This window comes from Scyliorhinus canicula, chromosome 4 (assembly GCF_902713615.1).
Source record: "Scyliorhinus canicula chromosome 4, sScyCan1.1, whole genome shotgun sequence".
Taxonomy (NCBI): domain Eukaryota; kingdom Metazoa; phylum Chordata; class Chondrichthyes; order Carcharhiniformes; family Scyliorhinidae; genus Scyliorhinus; species Scyliorhinus canicula.
In genome coordinates, this window is record NC_052149.1 from 195954501 (window position 1) to 195962557 (window position 8057).

The 8057-nt window shown below is 41.9% G+C and overlaps 1 long non-coding RNA gene across 1 annotated transcript; it reads right to left on the minus strand.

Annotated features, from left to right (window-relative positions):
* Positions 1-598: 598 nt before the first annotated feature.
* LOC119965289 lies at positions 599-7968 on the minus strand. Its single transcript, XR_005460483.1, has 2 exons — positions 7498-7968; positions 599-1489 (listed from the first exon to the last, which is right to left on the minus strand). It is a non-coding gene; the product is annotated as an uncharacterized LOC119965289 (long non-coding RNA).
* Between the last annotated feature and the right edge of the window lie 89 nt (positions 7969-8057).

The following is an 8057-nucleotide window of genomic DNA, read 5'->3' on the forward strand; positions in this document are numbered from 1 at the left end:
AGTGAGATTCGCATTCCGGAAGATTCTGGGCCATAAAGTGTTCTCTCAACAGAGTGGCTCATGTTTCTTGCCAGCAGATGGCAGTGCAAGCATGGAGTAGAGAATCACACGTTTATTTACCTTTGAATTCAGTGCTGGATCAGTATACTTGTGACAACTGTGGAAACTGTACATTTCCACAGCAGTTTCTAGAATTCAAACAAATATTCAGTTGGGAGCTTTATGTGTGATTCAATGTGGTCGGCCTGCCTGCAGCCGTTGACATGGTTGGCCGCACTATCCTTCTCCAGTGCCTCTCCATTGTTGTCCAGCTTAGCGAGGCTGCACTCACCTAATCGTAGCCAGTGTACCGCCTGCAATGGTTTCTCTTCCGAGTCCGACATTGCCACCTCTGGCGTCCCGTCTACCTGTTACTGCTCGGCGATATCATCCAAAGACACAGCATCAGCTTCCTGATGTATGCTGATGGCAGCCACACTTATTTCACTACCATCTCTGTCAACCCTTCCCCTAACTCAATTTTCAGACTGTTCATGTGTCATCCAGTACTCAATCAGGCTTCACAGAAGAGGATGAGGGTAAAATAACACGCTGTTCATGTCATGCTGTTACGATCTCGGTAGAGACCAATAACTTTTTATTTTAAGCGGAAGAAATATGAAATCCCAGGTATTTCCTAAGAGAATTAAGCCACAAGGTTCTACAGTTTAAAACAGAAGAGCTTTTACTGCACAAGAGCCAACAAAGCAAACACTAAATACTATCAATCCTATACTCTTAACATCCAGAATTAACATGAGATTATAACAAATTAGCAGACAAAGTGTGGTCAAATAGAAATTATAAATTGTTAATTAAATTGCAGATGTAGCTAAAGCGAATCTTCTGAATCGGCTCAGCAGTTCATTCAGATTTTGATGATCACAGTGAGTTACAAAGTCCTTCAAACTCTATTTCCCTCATGAATAATTTCAGCCCCTCTCCTTCTTGCAGCTTGTCTAATCTCCAGCCGACAGCAGCGCACAACCAACTCAAGGTCCACGGGCATAGTCCGCACCACAAGCGGCACACATATTCAAATCCTGCTCAACACGGTCTGGATGGCTTAGATCCAGCAATTATCTTCCAGTGACAGAAACAACTACATTTGCTTAATTCTTCAGCTTGCTTGTACAGTATCAGTGGACTCAATAACTGCTACAGCTGCCTGGACTGATCTGTGTCATTTTGTGTCTTTCAATCTCAGTTCGCCCCTGATTTCATTTTCAGGATTACCTCTTCTGTTTCCTTTTTAGGTCCTTTTTCAGTTCAGCTTCTGTTTTCAGCAACATACAAATTAAAAGTAAAAATATAGGCCTGGATCTGCTGAAGAGTTGCAATCATCTTTGAATGACTGCTGCGTCCCAAAATTTGCCACGCTGCATTTTGAATGGGGCCTTCAGAATCCGGTAGTCCCAGATATGCGGAACACAGCATCCTTCAGGAAATTCTATAGGTCAAGAAACATCTTCAATATAAAACTCTTATCCTTGTTTTCAAATTCCTCCCTGGCCTTGCTGTTCCCTATCCCTGTAGCCTCCTCTAGCCCCGAACAATCTGCGGTAGCTGTGATCCTCTGATTCCGGATTCTTGAGCACCCCTGACTTCAATCATTCAACAAATGATAGCCTTGCCTTTAGTTGTCTATGTCCTAAGCTCTCTATACACCTCTCTGACCTCCTAACCTGCGTTAAGACTCTCCTTAAAACCAACTTCTTTGACCCAGTTTTTGGTCATCTGACTTAATATACTCATACAATACTCAATTATGTTTATTGTTTTCAATTGCTCCTGTGAAGTGTCTTAGGGCATTTTATTATATGTAAGGCACCACATAAATATAGGTTTTATTGGTGCAAAATGCCCACTGAAATGGGCTCATGTACATGTGCTTCTTATTTATTTTTTATGATGTGGAGGGACCGGCATTGGACTGGAGTGAGCACAGTAAGAAGTCTTACAACAGCAGGTTAAAGTTCAACAGGTTTGTTTAGAATCACTAGCTTTTGGAGCACAGCTCCTTCCTCAGGTGAATGAAGAAGTGGGTTCCAGAAACATATATATATATAGACAAAGTCAATGATACAAGACGATACTTTCAATGCGAGTCTTTGCAGGTAATTAAGTCTTTACAGGTCCAGGCAGAGCAACTGTAGAGAGGGATAATCACAGGTTAAAGAGGTGTGAATTTTCTCAAGCCAGAATAGTTGGTAGGATTTCACAAGCCCAGGCCAGATGGTGAGGGAGGTCAATGTAATGCAACATGAATCCAAGGTCCCAGTTGAGGCTGTACTCATGTATGCAGAACTTGGTTATAAGTTTCTGCTTGGTGATTTTGCGTTGTCGCCCATCCTGAAGGATGCCTTGGAGAACACTTACCTGAAGATCAGAGGCTGAATGCCCTTGACTTCTGCAGTTGAAGGAGGTTGAAAGCTCAACTCATCAGATATTACAAAATCGTTACTGTGCATGAGGCTCTTCGTGTCTGCAATAGCTTTCCAAATGAGCCTAATCTAAGCGTCATTCCCATACCTTCCCCCTGTAATGCAATACGACACAATGATTGCGTGCAATGCAGATCCGCTTTAGACAGTGACCAGGAAAAGATATGGAGCTGGTGGCTCGGTACTGAAGTTTGTAGTGAGGACAGAAGAGAATGACATTGATTTTCTCAATATTACATCTAGGCAGATAATAATGAAACCAGGCGAGGCAGTCATACTCAGCTGACCAAAGGAGGAGTGGTGTTCGGAGTGTTAGAGGCGATGGTGTGGTCATCAATATCAAAGGTTACAGTGAGAAGGATGAGGTGGTGTATAGTTCTAAGATTTGTGCACCATCTTCCTTTTTGTACATCTTTTTGAACGCCAGCTGAACCAGGTCTCAGATCTGGGGTTTTATTCCTCGTTTAGTTTTGGTAGTCTGTCAATTATTTTCTTCCTTTCTATCTCAAGTGTCATTTTTAAGTTCATCTGCTCATGGTGTCTATTTCTTTTGATTTGATTTATTGTCACATGCACCGAAGTTTGTTACCTTTAGTTAAAAAAAAAAGAGGCAAAATAGTTCTTCAATACCCCCGCCATTTACTTTACATTAAGTGGAGGTTTTGCTTGCTCATCCTATAGTGACCACATCCCTACTTAAATTTTCCATTTTTTGCATCCATAGAAAACTTCATAATTTATTTTGATATTCCTTGGTCGTTTTTTACTTTTTCCTTTGTATTTCAGATTTTAAAAACACCTCGCAAATTAAAGGGGGGGTCACGTGATGTGAGCACCGGAACATTTGCGTTTTCGCAAGCTCCGCCGCAGCTCGTCTTTTAATCCTTCATTTCATCCTTGTGCACATTTAATATTTACTTTTACTTGGGCTACTTGGCTTGTATAATGTGCCTGGAAGTTTCTCTTGTCTTTTTTGCGAGTAAGAGCGGAGATAAAATGTTAAAATCCTTGTTTTGTAGCAGTCGGAGTGGGTTGAGGTGGGGCCCAGCTTGTAGTGGCACAATTGCTATTAAGAGGGTTCTTGCTTTGGCTGTGCTGTGTGTACAGATGGTGGCCGCCGTTCATGATGTTGTCTTGACTGAGAATTTCAGCTCTGCAGTGCAAAGCATGAGAGCTCACTTTGAGGGAGTGCAGGCACCTTTAGAAGATGAATGGATCATAGAATTTACAGTGCAGAAGGAGGCCATTCGGCCCATCGAGTCTGCACCGGCTCCTGGAAAGAGCACCCTACCCAAGGTTAACACCTCCACCCTATCCCCATAACCCAGTAACCCCACCCAACACTAAGGGCACTTTTGGACACTAAAGGCAATTTATCATGTCCAATCCATCTTCTTTGGACTGTGGGAGGCACATGAGAGGGATCTTGCACTTGAAAGAGCACTATCCCTGGTTAGGGGCCACCTTTGTGTCATCAAAATCCTGCTGCATGGTGTAATGTTTTCTTGACAGGTTAGGGAGATGGAATCCGGGTGGGATATTCCCCTGAACCCGGTCCCTCGTGAGAGATGGGAGATGAGTTTTCGATTGGGTTCGAGAATCCGATGCCATGCGTTGGTACCATGTCACCCCAATGCTGCCGCTCCTCTCTTCCTCTCCTCTCTTCATAATTGTGGTTCTGCCCTGGGCCTGTTTTTGAGGTTTATTTGCACAACTTCCCGTAGATCTGGGTTTCTGTGTATTTTCTTCTGTATTTGTAATGGTGGGTATGACGAATATACTCCTGGTTCCTACGTGGATGCAGATGGCCTAGTATCTGGAAAGAGAAAGCTGTGATGGGTCATTGGTGCCGTTGCCGCTGCTGGATTTAAGGGAGATGTACATTGGTGTGCACCCGATCATGATGTGGGTATCTTTTTCCTGATTTCTCATGTTAATTGTGGGATTGTGCGACGTGGGAGGGTGTGGCATTTTTGCAATGTTTTCATGATCCTTCCCTGTTTCTCCCTCGCTCTCTGGTGGGGCAATATGAGTATCTTGTTCTATCTAATGATTGTACTAAGCCAGTTGCGATGTTGTTCTCCTGTGCTCATGTGGGTTAAGCCGTTTCTGGGTTTCCTTCCTGTCCTTGTTTATGGCGATGTATTATTTTGTAACTTTGTTGCATTATTTTATAAAATGTAAAATCTCAATAAACATACTTATTAAATAAATCTCCTAAATTCTTCATATTCTCTATTGTTCTCTTTACCTTTAGTATCTAAGGAATTACACATATTATTGAGATTCAATTTTCTCTTCTGTTCTTTATTCATCCATGGTACCCCAAAATTAGCCTGCTTGTTATTTTAGCTTTTGGTAGAATATATTTTTCATGAACTTTTGATTATCCTTTAAATGATATCCCACTGTTTTTTCTTTGTTGTCAATATTTAATCCCACTTTACCCTCTTTAATTCTACCCTAATTTCCTCATAAGAAGCTCCCTTCCCATTTATTACCTTCGTCCATGTCCTACTCACATCACTCTTGGATCTAATCTTGAAGCACACTATTTTAAGATTACTATTACTGAGATGCTCTTGTACTCTTACTTCTGTTTTGGTGCATTACCCATTTCAAGATACAGATGTGATTATATTCTAGTGACCTGTCCTAGTAAGTTAATCATTTTATTTTCTTAATCATTCTGGTGAATGTGTTGCACTTTCTCCCAGGCAACCATACCTTCCAGAGGAGTAGTTCCTACAACTGAATGCAATATTCCAGATGGGATTCTAACCTGAGCTCTGGTTAGCTGTAACATCCTCCTTTTGTATTCAGCCTCCTCGAGACAACGGTCAACATTCCTTTAGTCTTATAATTTATTTTTGTCCCTCTCCATTGACTTTGTAATTTCGGTACTTGGACCCCAACATCAATTTGATCATTCATTTTCCAGCTCGGCATTTAGAAACTACTCTAAACTAACTTAGGTTCAAAATGCATGACCTCAAGATTTCCCACACTGCCAGTTAATTCATTTAAACCATCAATGTTCCTTTGCAACTTCCTGCTCCCATCTACATTATTCACTGTGTCACCTAACAGTGCAATCAATAAACTTAAACATACGGCTCTCTATTGCTTTATCTAGGTAGTTTATAAGTATATTGCGAAGAGCTGGCCACAGTATAGAACACTGGAGAGACCACGTCACATACTGTACATTCCCATTATTTCAATTTTTCTGAACCTCCCAATCAATTTCCTATCAAAACCATTACTTTACTTATTCATTTAACCTTTATTTAGCCAGGTGAGTCAATTGTGAACAAATTCTTATTTACAATGAAGACCTGGCCAAAATACGTTGCTTTTAATTGCATTCAATTTCATTTTTGTTATGTGTCCATATCTTCTAAATTCTATATATATAATATATATAACACCCATGTTCAGTTCCTTTGTTACCTGTTGAAAAATTAATTTGTGGAATGTGAGCGTTGCTGGCTAAGCCAGCATTTCGCAGATGGTATTCCCTGCTGCCACTTTTCATCAGTGGTGGAGGGAGTGATTGTTTGTACAAGGGGTGCCAATTGAGCAGGCAACTTTGTTCTGTATGGTGTCAAGTGTTGTTGGAGCTGCACACGTCAAGGCAAATGGAGATTATTCCATCACACTCCTGATTAGTGCCTTGTGGATGATGAACAAGCTTTGGGAAGTCAGGTGAGTTACCTGCCATATTCCTGGCCTCCAACCTGCTCTTGTAGCCATAGTATTTATATGGCTAGTCCAGTTGTTTCTGGTCAGTAGTAATCCCCAGGTCAAATAAACACTAAATTGGGTTCATTCGGCACAACTTACTTCTTACAAATGTTGAGGGCTTTCTGGGCATCTCGTATTTGCCTCAATGTTTAGTTGCTCTGTTCCTAAGAATAGATTTGAGTAATTTCACCTCAAATCACATTAGACAAATAGGGCTTTAATTCCTTATTTTAGCTTTCTCACCCTTCTTAAACAGTAGAGCTACAGCCAGTGACAATTTCTGAATTGCAAGTTTTCAAAGATCATGAACACTACATCAGCAGCTCTCTCAAGTCAACTAGGGTGGAAATAATCAGAATTGAAAAAAATACCGTGGATGCAGGAAATCTGAAATAAAAACAGAAAATTCTGGAAATTTCCAGCAGGTCTGGCAGTATCTTTGGAGAGAGAAACATAGCTAACATATGACTCTTCAGAGTTAAATAGAGGGGGGAATGTGCTGGGTTATATACTGTACAATAATAATCTTTCACAAGTAGGCATACATTAACACAGCAATGAAGTTACAGTGAAATCCCCTAGTCGCCACACTCTGGCATCTGCTCGGGTACACAGAGGGAGAATTCAGAACGTCCAATTCACCTAACAATCACGTCTTTCGGGACTTGTGGGAGGAAACCGGAGGAATCCATGGAAAAACGGGAAGAATGTACCAACTCCACACAGACTGTGACCCAAACGGCAATTGAACCTGGGACCCTGGCGCTGTGAAGCAACATTGCTAACCCGCCACCCGAGAAGAGGTGGAGTGGGTGAAACAGAGACTGTGTGACTGCTTTGTGGACTCAACATTGAGTTCAACAATTTAGGCTGTGATGCTTCTCCTCCATCTTGACCCTTATTTTTAATCCAAATTTATGTCCCATACACCTCCCCCCTCCTCCACTGGGCCATGTCACTTGTTCTTAATCTTTGCTGATCTTTGTTCTCCTCGTAATACTTTGCACTATTTTATTGTTGTGACTATTAGCACGTTCCATAATGCTTCACGTCATTAAACTTCCTGTCTTGTGTCCTACACATCTTTGTTGCAATCTCTCCTTGCTCCCACCTATCACCGACCTTTCACTTTGCTTCACCAACTCCACCCCCACAGATATACTATATAATCCAAGTTAAAGTCCAACAGGTTTGTTCCGAAAGCTAGTTTTTGAAACAAACCTGTTGGACTTTAACCTGGTGTTGTAAGACTTCTTACTGTGCTCACCCCAGTCCAACGCCGGCATCTCCACATCATGACTATATAATCCATCCAGCATTCTCTCAGTTTGCATTGGAAATCATCAGATCCTGGAGTTTTTGCCTATATTTAATAACATTACTTTCTTCATCACTATGTTTGTCCACACTGAATCTAGTTAACCCCAGCCCCTTGATTTACTGCTGGTTTTCCTTGTATCTTTGTTAATTGACCCTCTAACTTCTCTATGGGGTCTGATAACAAAGCTATTTAGTAGGTGGACCATTTCCTGATTACAAGGTTTTGAGCTGCCCAAAAATGCGATGGTGGACACAGAACAGTATTAAAAACAGCCAATTCATCCAGCATAAAAATGCAGACACAAAATCTTAGCAACAAGTCCCTCACTGCCATCAGTCTCACAGTCCACATCACTTCCGCCAGGACACGTACGCGCAGTCTTCGCCGTGTCAGCCATCACTTCCGCCAGGACACGCACGCGCAGAAAGAGACTCCACGGCGGGGGGCGGGGGCACGTTGCAGAAACTCAGGCATGCGCAGCTCATTGGATCCCCGTCATTAACCCA